The sequence below is a fragment of the Ovis canadensis genome, chromosome 2, assembly GCF_042477335.2.
Source record: "Ovis canadensis isolate MfBH-ARS-UI-01 breed Bighorn chromosome 2, ARS-UI_OviCan_v2, whole genome shotgun sequence".
NCBI lineage: Eukaryota > Metazoa > Chordata > Mammalia > Artiodactyla > Bovidae > Ovis > Ovis canadensis.
In genome coordinates, this window is record NC_091246.1 from 178189691 (window position 1) to 178200695 (window position 11005).

Consider the following 11005-nt stretch of genomic DNA (forward strand, 5'->3'; position numbering starts at 1 on the left):
CACACCTATGTTTTCCTTTAAGAATTAAATCATTTTAGCTCTTATATTTAGATCTTTAATTCTGAGTTAATTTTTATATAAAGTGTTAGGTAAAGGTAATCCAACTTCATTCTTTTGCATGTGGATATTGGGTTGTCTCAGTATTATTTTTTCACTATTATTTCTCCATTTAATTAACTAGGCATCTTGGTTGAAATCAATTGACCATAAATACATGCATCTGTTTATCTGCATTCTCTGTTCTATTCCATTCACCTGCATGTCTGCCCTTATATAAGTTGCGCACTGTCTTGATTACTGTAACTTTGTAGTAAGCTTTGAAAATGAGAAATGTGCATCCTACAACATGTTCTTCTTTTACAATATTGTTTACACTATCCTCTGTCTTTTAAATTTTCATAGAATTTGAGGATCAGCTCAACTTCTGCAAAAATAAACTCAGCTGGGATTTTGACAGGGATTGCATTGAACCTGTAAATAAGTTTGGGAGGTATTGTTGTTGTTCAGTCACTAAGTCATGTCTGACTCTTTTATGACCCCATGGACTGTAGCCCACCAGGCTCTTCAGTCCATGGGATTTCCCAGGCAAGAATACTGAAGTGGGTGCCCTTTCCTTCGAAGAGATCTCAGCCCAAGAATCAAACTAGCATCTCCTGCAATGCAGGTGGATTCTTGACAACTGAGCCACCAGGGAAACCACTGGAAAGTACTACCATCTTAAAAATATCAAATCTTCCAATCCATTAACAGGAGAGCCTTTCCATTTTTTTAAAGTCTTAATTTCTTTAAACAATGTTTTGTACTTTTCAGAGTGCACATTTTGAACTAGGTTGGTTAAGTTTGTGCCTAAATATTTTATTCCTTTGGATACTATTAAAAATAAAATTGTTTCTTAATTCAATTTTCAGATTTTTATTGCTAGTGTATAGAGTACAGTTGTTTTGCATATTGATCTATTGCTCTTATATCCTACAACCTTGCTGAACTTGCTTATGAACTCCAATAGTTTTTAGTTCCTTTGTGGGGATTCCTTAGGTTGTTTTTTTTTAATATATAAAAGATTTTGTCATCTGTAAACTTAGATGAATTTATTTCCTCTTTTCAGTCTGGGTGTGTGTGTGTGTGTGTGTGTGTGTGTCTAGAATCTATAGTGTTAAATAGAAATGCCAGTAAGGGACATTCTTGTCATGTTCCTGATCTCAGAGAAAAGCTTTCAGTCTTTCACGATTAAATATAATTAATACTGGCTGTGGGTTTTCATAGATGCTCTGCATCAGATTAAAGTCCTCTTTTATCTCCAGTTTGTCATTGTTTACAGGGGGTTATCATACGTTGACTTTTCATAGCTCTGAATTAATTTTACATATTTGGAACAAATCGTACATGGACATGTTGTATAATTCTTTCTTTGTAATACTAGTAGAGTAATACTAGTGGAGGATTTTTGTGTCTTCATTCATAAGAGATATTATTCTTCAGGATTTATTTCCTTGTGAGGTCTTTATCTGGTTATGGTATCATGGTAATATTGACCTCATAAAATAAATTGTACCTTCTCTCCCCCTATTTAAAAAAAATCTTTTAAAGTACTATTAATTCTTCATGAAATATTTGGTAGAATTCACCAGTGAAGCCATCTGGTCCTTGTGGTAAGTTTTTGATTGGTAGCTTGATTTCTTGTAGTAGGTCTAGTCAGATTTTCCATCTTTTTCTTGCATCAGCTTTCAATAGTTTGCATCTTTCTAGCAATTTGCCCATTTAATCCAGATTATCAAATTTGCTTTCATATAATATTTATATTCCCTTATAATCTTTTTTCTGTATGATTGACAGTAATGTTCCCTCTTTCATTCCTGACTTTAGCAATTTCAACTGTCTTTTTTTCCCCTCTTTGTCAATCTTATTAAGGTTTGTAAACTTTGTTGACGTTTGTGAAGAGCCAGCATTTGGTTTTGTTGATTTTTTCTATTGTTTTCAATTCTGTATTTTTCTCACACGGTGATACTTATTCTGTCCATCTGCTTGCTTTGAATTTAATTTGCTCTTCATTTTTTACTTTCTTAAATAGAAAGTGACTGGTTTGAAACTACCTACAGTTTTAATAAAGGTATTTACTAATATAAATTTCCATTTAAGCACTGCTTTTATCCCATCTCATGTTGTGTCTTCGTTCTTATTCATCTCAAAATATTTTCTAATTTCCCTTGAGAGCTCTTTGATCCACTGGTTATTTGGCAGTATGTTGTTAATTTTCAATTATTTGTGAATTTCCCAAATTTCCTTCTTTTACTGAATTCTAATTTTATTTCATTTTGGTCAAAGAGCACACTTTGTATAATTTCAATCCTGTCAACAGTTTATTGACACTTATTTTATCTTCAAACATACAATGCATTGTGAAGAATGGTCCATGTGCATTTGAGTAGGATGTATGGCATATATTGTGGTGTAGTGTTCTACAGATGTCTGTTAATTCTAGCTAGATAACGGTGCTATTTAAATCTTCTATTTTGTTGTTGATCTTTTGCCTGGTTGTTCTATCCATTATGAAATGTGAAGCATTGAAATCTAAAACTTTTATTGTTGAATTGTCTATTTCTCCCTGCAAGTCTGACAGTTTTACTTCATATATATTAAGGCTCATTTATTAGTTGTGTATATGTTTATAATTGTTATATCTTCTTCATGAATTTGTCCTTTTAGCATTATAAAATATCCTTCTTTGAGTCTAATAACAATTTGTGTCTTAAAGTCTGTTTTGTTTGATATTAGTATAGCATTCCAGCTGTCTTTCTTCTCTCTTTTTATTTATTTATTTTTTGCTATTTATGTGGTTTTATCTTTTTCCATGCCTTTTGTTTCAGACTGATTCTCCTGAATGCAGTTGTTAATGATGTGTCTGTTATAATAAAAAATATTTTATAAAAATAAACTACATATACATCACAAAAAGAAGAATACATATGTCATATGAGTTTAGATTGTTTTAGCAAAGCCTATCACAAAGATGGTAAACTTCTGAGGCAACAAGAGTGCATCAGCTTATTCTGGATTCAGCTGTATGTAATCTCATGGCACAGAAAATAGCTGTCAAAAAAGCAGTTTATGTGCCCCCATTTTAAGTAAAAGCTCCTGAGCATGTCCAAGACAAGCAAAAAGTAGGTTTTTAAAGTAGCAGAGGCTGTTTGCCAATGGAAATCCATCCCTAAGTGAAAAATACAATAGCCATACGTTGAAGCTCTTAGACATATCTGTGAGCACAGCTGTGTTTAGTCTGAAGAGTCATATTAAAATAGGAAGGCCATGTGAATTGAATCGCCAGTCTATGTCTGACGCAGGATGCAGCATGCTTGGGGCTGGTGCATGGGGATGACCCAGAAAGATGTTCTGGGGAGGGAGGTGGGAGGGGGGTTCATGTTTGGGAATGCATGTAAGAATTAAAGATTTTAAAATTTAAAAAAAATAAAAATAAAAATAAATAAAATTTAAAAAAAATAAAATAAAAATAAAATAGGAAGGCCAAACATCAACAATTACAGGAGAATTCTAATAGTCAAATATTCTGAACAGCTGTTCTTGTGTTTGAGATTTCAAGTAATATTCTGGGAATTTTATTTTATAGACTTATGAAAAACACAAGGTTGCTCAAAAGGATAATCCTATATTATAAGCATTTTTCAGTACTCATAGTTGAGAATGTTATTTGGAACTGAGCTATTCATTTTAACACTGCAGTATACTTGACCTATCTAGCATTTTATCTAATTTAGATCTTACTTAAATGTGAACTAACAGTGATTGGTATATTTTGTTGTTTGAAAAGCCTCCAAAACAGTGCAATTAGATCAATATTTAATAGAAGTTTCCCTGGAAATCAGTCTAGTTTGCCAGTGGGAAATGTTTTACTTGGTTTCATTGTGAAATATACACGTGGGAATGTCTATGCAATTATATGATTTATATGTAAAGTCTAACATATTTATGCAGTATCTTACAGTTAACTACAATGATTATAATTATAATGCTGCTGCTGCTTTATGCCCAAGTTATACAAAACAGATGAGGGGGAGTCCTTCAGGGTATCTCCTATATCCTTTTAAAATATCCAATTAATATTTGAAAACAAACTAAAGACATACCCAGCTGAATGCAGAGTTCCAAAGAATATCAAGGAGAGATAAGAAAGCCTTCCTAAGTGAACAATGCAAAGAAATAGAAGAAAACAATAGAATGGGAAAGACTAGAGATCTCAAGAAAATTAGAGATATCAAGGGAATATTTCATGCAAAGATGGACACAATAAAGGACAGAAACAGTAAGGACCTAACAGAAGCAGAAGATATTAAGAAGAGGTGGCAAGAATACACAGAAGAACTGTACAAATATGGTCTTAATGATCCAGATAACCCCGATGGTGTGGGGACTCACCTAGAGCCAGACATCCTGGAGTGTGAAGTCAAGTGGGTCTTAGGAAGCATTACATGAATAAAGCTACTGGAGGTGATGGAATTCCAGCTGAGCTATTTCAAATCCCAAAAGATGATGCTGTTAAAGTGCTGCACTCAATATTTGAGCACATTTGGAAAACTCAACAGTGGCCACAAGATTGGAAAAGGTCAGTTTTCATTCCAATCCCAAAGAAGGGCAGTGCCAAAGAATGTTCAAACTATCATACAATTGCACTCAATTCACATGCTAATTAGGTTCTGCTCAAAATTCTTCTATCTAGGTTTGAACCAAGAACTTCCAGATGTACAAACTGGATTTATAAAAGGCAGGGGAACAAGATTAAATTGCCAATATCCATTGGATCATAGAAAAAGCAAGGGGATTCCAGAAAAACTACTTCTGCTTCACTGGAAACACTAAAGCCTTTGTGTGGATTACAACATACTGGAAAATTCTTAGAGATGAGAATACCAGACCTCTTTACCTGCCTCCTGAGAAACCTTTATGCAGGTCAAGAAGCAACAGTTTGACCAGGCATGGAACAATGAACTGGTTCCAAATTGGGAAAGGAGTACGTCAAGGCTGTATATTGTCACCTACTTATTTAACTTATATGCAGACTATATCATGTGAAATGCCAAGTTGGATGCAACACAAGCTGGAGTCAAGATTGGGGGAGAAATATCAACAGCCTCAAATATGCAGATGACACCACCCTAATGGCAGAAAATGAAGAGGAATTAAAGATCCTCTTAATGAAGTTGAAAGAGGAAAGTGAAAAAGCTGGCTTGAAACTCAACATTCAAAAAACAAAAATCATGTCATCTGGTCCCACAGCTTCATGGCAAGTAGAGGGGGAAACAATGGAAACAGTGACAGAGTTTATTTTCTTGGGCTCCAAAATCACTGCAGACAGTGACTGAAGCCATGAAATTTTAAAAATGCTTGCTCCTTAGAAGTAAAGCTATGCCAAACCTAAACAGCATATTAAAAAGCAGAGATGTCACTTTGCCAATAAAGATCTGAATAGTTAAAGCTATGGTATTTCCAGTAGTCATGTATGGGTATGGGAGTTGGACCATAAAGAAGGCTGCGCGCTGAAGAATTGATGCTTTCGAACTGTGGTGCTGGAGAAGACTCTTCAGAGTCCCTTTGACAAGAAGGAGATCAAGCCAGTCAATATGAAAAAATATCAACCCTGAATATTCATTGGAAGGACGGATGCTGAAGCTGAAGCTCCCATACGTTGGCCACCTGATGCAAATTTCTGACTCATTTGAAAAGACCCTGATGTTGGGAAAGTTTGAAGGCAGGAGAAAAGGGCAACAGAGGATGAGATGGTTGAATGGCAGCATTGATTCAATGAACATGAGTTTGAGCAAACTCGGAGATAATGAAGAACAGGGAAGCCTAGCGTGCTGCAGTCCATGGGGTTGCAAAGAGTTGGACATGCCTGATCGACTGAACAACAAGATATCCAGACTCAGCTTATATTTTCCCGGCCTCAAGCATGGAAGTAGCCAATAGCTCTGACTCTTTTTAGTGAAGAGTGAAATGTAAAAAGCAGATAACAGTGCTAGTTTTACCCATTGCCCCTAGCATGAGGTCACTCTCTGAAATGTTCGGTAAACTGAGCTAGAAGTACACCAATACACACATACGTATTTCAGAATCATGAGTTAGTTACAATATTTGCAATTCAGTTTTAACATTTTGTTTATATTTTTTCTTCCCTGAATATGATTTCTAGTGGTATTAACTAATTTACTCATTTGCTTTATCCTGTAACACAGGATTTTCAAGCATTAAAAATGGTTTTAAAATTATAGTATCATTATTTCTATCAGCAGTAACAGTACTAACTGAAATTTCAAATATCTTTGCAATTCTTTTTTATCATTAGATAATTTTTAGTCCTTTAAATGTGTTTGTTTTTTACTATGTGAAATATCTGCATGATTCAGAAGCTAAAATTATTTGAAGAGGTTATGTCACATTTTCACTTCAATCACCCATACTGTGAACTCCCGACTCACACTTTTTAAAAACACAATTTTAATATTAAATTAGCTTTAAATATATGGGGGGGGGGGGAAATCCCCCAAATAGTAGAGTTCTTATGTATCTTAAATCTAATAATCCTTACTATTAATGCCTTACATTAGTATGATACATTTGTTTCAACTAATATATTGTGCTCAGTTGCTTCAGTCATGTCTAACTTTGCAACTGTATGGAAGCCCACCAAGCTTCTCTGTCCTTGGGGATTCTCCAGGCAAGAATACTGGAGTGGGTTGCCACTTCCTTCTTCAAGGGATCTTCCTGATCCAGGGGTTGAACCTAGGTCTCCTGCATTGGAGATGGATTTTGTACCTCTGAGCCACTGGGGAAACCCAACTAATATATTACTACTAACTATAGTCCATAGCGGAGAAGGCAATGGCACCCCACTCCAATACTCTTGCTTGGAAAATCCCATGGATGGAGGAGCCAGGTGGGCTGCAATCCATGGGATCGCGAAGAGTCGGACACGACTGAGCGACTTCACTTTCACTTTTCACTTTCATGCATTGGAGAAGGAAATGGCAACCCACTCCAGTGTTCTTGCCTGGAGAATCCCAGGGACAGAGGAGCCTGGTGGGCTGCCGTCTACGGGGTCGCACAGAGTCGGACACGACTGAAGCGACTAGCAGTAGCAGCAGCATAGTCCATAGTTTTTTTTTCAGATGTCCTTAGGCTTTTACTTAATTTCCTTTTTTTGTCCCAGGATCCTATACAGGATGCTACATTATATTTAGTTGTTATGTATTCTTAGGCTGCTCTTGCCTGAGACAGTTTTTCAGGCTTTCCGTGCTTTTGATGACCTTGACAATTTTAAGGAATACTGTTCAGATGTGTTCCAGAGTATTCTGCAATTTGGATTTGTCTCTAATCCATTTTGAGTTTGTTTTTATTTTTTTTAATTTTTATTTTTTTAATTTTTATTTATTTATTATTATTATTTTTTTAATTTTAAAATCTTTAATTCTTACATGCGTTCCCAAACATGACCCCCCCTCCCACCTCCCTCCCCACAACATCTCTCTGGGTCATCCCCATGCACCAGCCCCAAGCATGCTGTATCCTGCGTCAGACATAGACTGGCGATTCAATTCTTACATGTGTTTTTAATATGGTGTGAGAAAATGTTCTAATTTTGTTCCTTTACATGTAGATGTCCAGTTTTTCCAACATCACTTATTGAAGAGACTGTCTTTCCCCCATTGTATATTCTTTCTCCTTTGTCATGGATTATTTGGCCATATAAGTATGTGTTCATTTGGGGTTTTCTATTCTGTTCCTTTGATATATGTGTCTGTGTTTTTGTCAGTATCATACTACTTTGATTACTGTAACTCTGCAGTGAAGTTTGAAATGAGGGAGCATGATACCCTCAGTTTTATTTGTTCTCCAGATTGTTTATTTGAGGTTTTTCGAGTTTCCATACAATATTTTAATTCTAGTTCTATGAAAAATGCCATTATTTTGTTAGGGGTTGCATTGAACCTATAGATTGTTTTATCCAGTATTGTCATTTCATCAATATTAATTCTTCCAATCCATGTGCCTTAGTATATCTTTTGATCTGTTTGAGTCATCTTCAGTTTCTTTCATTAGTGTCTTACTGTTTACTGAATATAAGTTTTTACCTTCTTAGGTGGGTTCATTTTAAGTATTTTGTTCTTTTTGATGTGATTACAAATGGGATTATTTACTTAATTTCTTTTTGATAGTTCACTGTTACTGTATAGAAATGCAATAGATTTCTTTGTACTGGTTCTGTGTGTCTACTCATTTTTTAATGGTGTCTCTTGAAATTTCTATATATATATCATGTCATCTGCAAACAGTCCCAATTTTACTTCTTCCTTTCCTGTTTGGATTCCTTTTATTTCTTTTTCTTGACTGACTACTGTTCCTTGGACTTCCAATATCACGTTGAATAAAAGTGATGAGTTTGGGTATCCACCATTGAGCATGATGTTAGCTGTGGGATTATCATATATTGGCCTTTACTATACTGAGGTATATTTCCTTTATACCCATTTTGTGGGGAGTTTATATGATAAATGAATGTTGAATTTTGTTAAAAGCTTTTCCTGCATCTGTTGAGATGATTATATAATTTTTATTCTTTAATTTGTTAATATGGTATTTCACATTAATTGATCTATAAATATTAAACTGTACGTGCATCCTTGGAACAAATTTCACTTGATCATAGTATACAAACTTTTCATATTTGTTGAATTTGTTCATATTTGTTGAATTTGTTTTCCTAATATTTATTTCTCTTCCTCAGTGATACTGGTCTGTAATTCTGCTTCTTTGTGTTCTTTGTCTGATCTTGGACTTTTTGTTTTCTGGCAGCTTTTTTTAAACTAATGCAATTTAGTTACTGGTAATCAATCTGTTCATATATTTTATTTCTTTCTCATTCAATCTTGAGAAATTGTACATTTCTAGGAATTTGTTCATTTTTTGTCAGTTGCTCATTTTATTGGTATATTACTGTTCATGCTGTGCTGTGCTTAGTTGCTCAGTCATATCTGACTCTTTGCAACCCCATGGACTGCAGCCCTCCAGGCTCCAGGCTCCAGGCTCCAGGCTCCATGGGGATCCTCCGGGCAAAAATACTGGAGGGATTGCCATGCCCTTCTCCAGGGGATCTTCCCAACCCTGGGATTGAACCCAGGCCTCCTACATTGCAGGAGGATTCTATACCATCTGAGCCCCCAGGGAAGCCCATCATTGTTCATAGTAATCTCATGATCTTTTTGGTTGTAACTTCTTCATCCTCTTTTATTTATTTGTGCCCTCACTTTCTTTTTCTTGATGAGTATGGCTAAAAGTTTATCTGTTTTGTTTACCTTATCAGAAAACTATCTCTTAGTTTCACTGATACTCTTTATTGTCTCTATTTCATTTATTTTTGTTCTCTTTTTATGATTTCTTTGTTTATACTAACATTGAGTTTTGCTTGTTCTGCTTTTCCTAGTTTCTGGTTGGTGAGTCTGAGTCATGGGCCCTCTGGTGGATGGAGCCATGTGCCGAGGCTCCTAGAGGCTCAGTGGGTTCTGAGGCAGCCAGCCTGCTAGTGGGCAGATGGATCTAGTCCTGGTGCTAATAAGCTTTGGAAGATTCCAAAATGGTATTTACCAACATCAGTGTCCTCATGGCTGAATGAACTCTGCAAAATGGCTGCTCCAGTGTCTCATCCTCAGGGTGTGCTCCAGTTGCCCCCTGCCTCTGTGAGAGGCTCTCCAAGATCAGCAGGTAGGTCTTACCCAGGTTCCCTTCAAATTACTGCCTCTGCCCTGGCTCTCAGAGTGTGTGAGATTTTGCATGGATCATTTATGAGTGGAGTCTTATTTCCTATAGCTCTCTGACTCTCCTGAAAATAAGCCCCGCTGGCCCTCAAAACCAGATTTTCCAGGGGCTTATCTTCCCAGTACATGAACCTCTAGGCTGGGGAGCCCAATGTGGGCTCAGATCCCTTGAGAGGTTTACAGGAAGAACCTCTGAGATTGTATCAATAATTATCTTCCCATTTACGGATAACTCACTCGAGGGGTGTGGGTCTTGACAAACTTATATCATTGCCCCTTCTATCTGTCTTTTTGTGCTTTCTTCTGTATACCTTTAGTTGTAGAAGATCTTTTCTGCTAGTCTTCAGGTCCCTCTCATCAACAGTGGCTCTGCAAATAATTGTGACTTTGGTTTGCCCACGGGAGGAGGTGAGCTCAGGATATCCCTACTCTGCCGTCATGGCTACTCCTCTACATTGCAATATTTCTTTACATTGCAGTTTGTGCACATTACGGTGCACTTACATGTTTATTTAAAGTCCTGTAGGATGATATTTGGATTTACAATGGAATGAGTGGCTTTTTGATTAATCAGTGAAATGAATTAGTATTCAAATTTTTATTTTACTTGCATTCAAAGTAGATTACATCTATATAGTGTCATCCTGACTAAAGCAGAGACATTACTTTGCCAACAAAGGTCCATCTAGTCTAAGCTGTGGTTTTTCCGGTAGTCATGTAGGGATGTGAGCGTTGGACTATAAAGAAAGCTGAGTGCCGAAGAATTGATGTTTTTGAACTGCGGTGTTGGAGAAGACTCTTGAGAGTCCCTTGGACTGCAAGGAGATCCAACCAGTCAATCCTAAAGGAAACCAGTCCTGAAAATTGATTGGAAGGACTGATGTTGAAGCTGAAATTCCAATACTTTGGCCACCTGATGCAAAGAACTGACTCATTTGAAAAGACCCTGATGCTGGGAAAGATTGAAGATGGGAGGAGAAGGGGATGACAGAGGATGAGATGTTTGGATGGCATCACCAACTCAATGGACATGAGTTTGAGTAAACTCTGGGAGTTGATGATGGACAGGGAGGCCTCGCATGCTGCAGTCTGTGGGGTTGCAAAGAGTCAGACACAACTGAGCAACTTAACTGATTGAGTGACTGACTAATATTTAGGATTCCTGAAGAGCAGCTATTCATTTATTC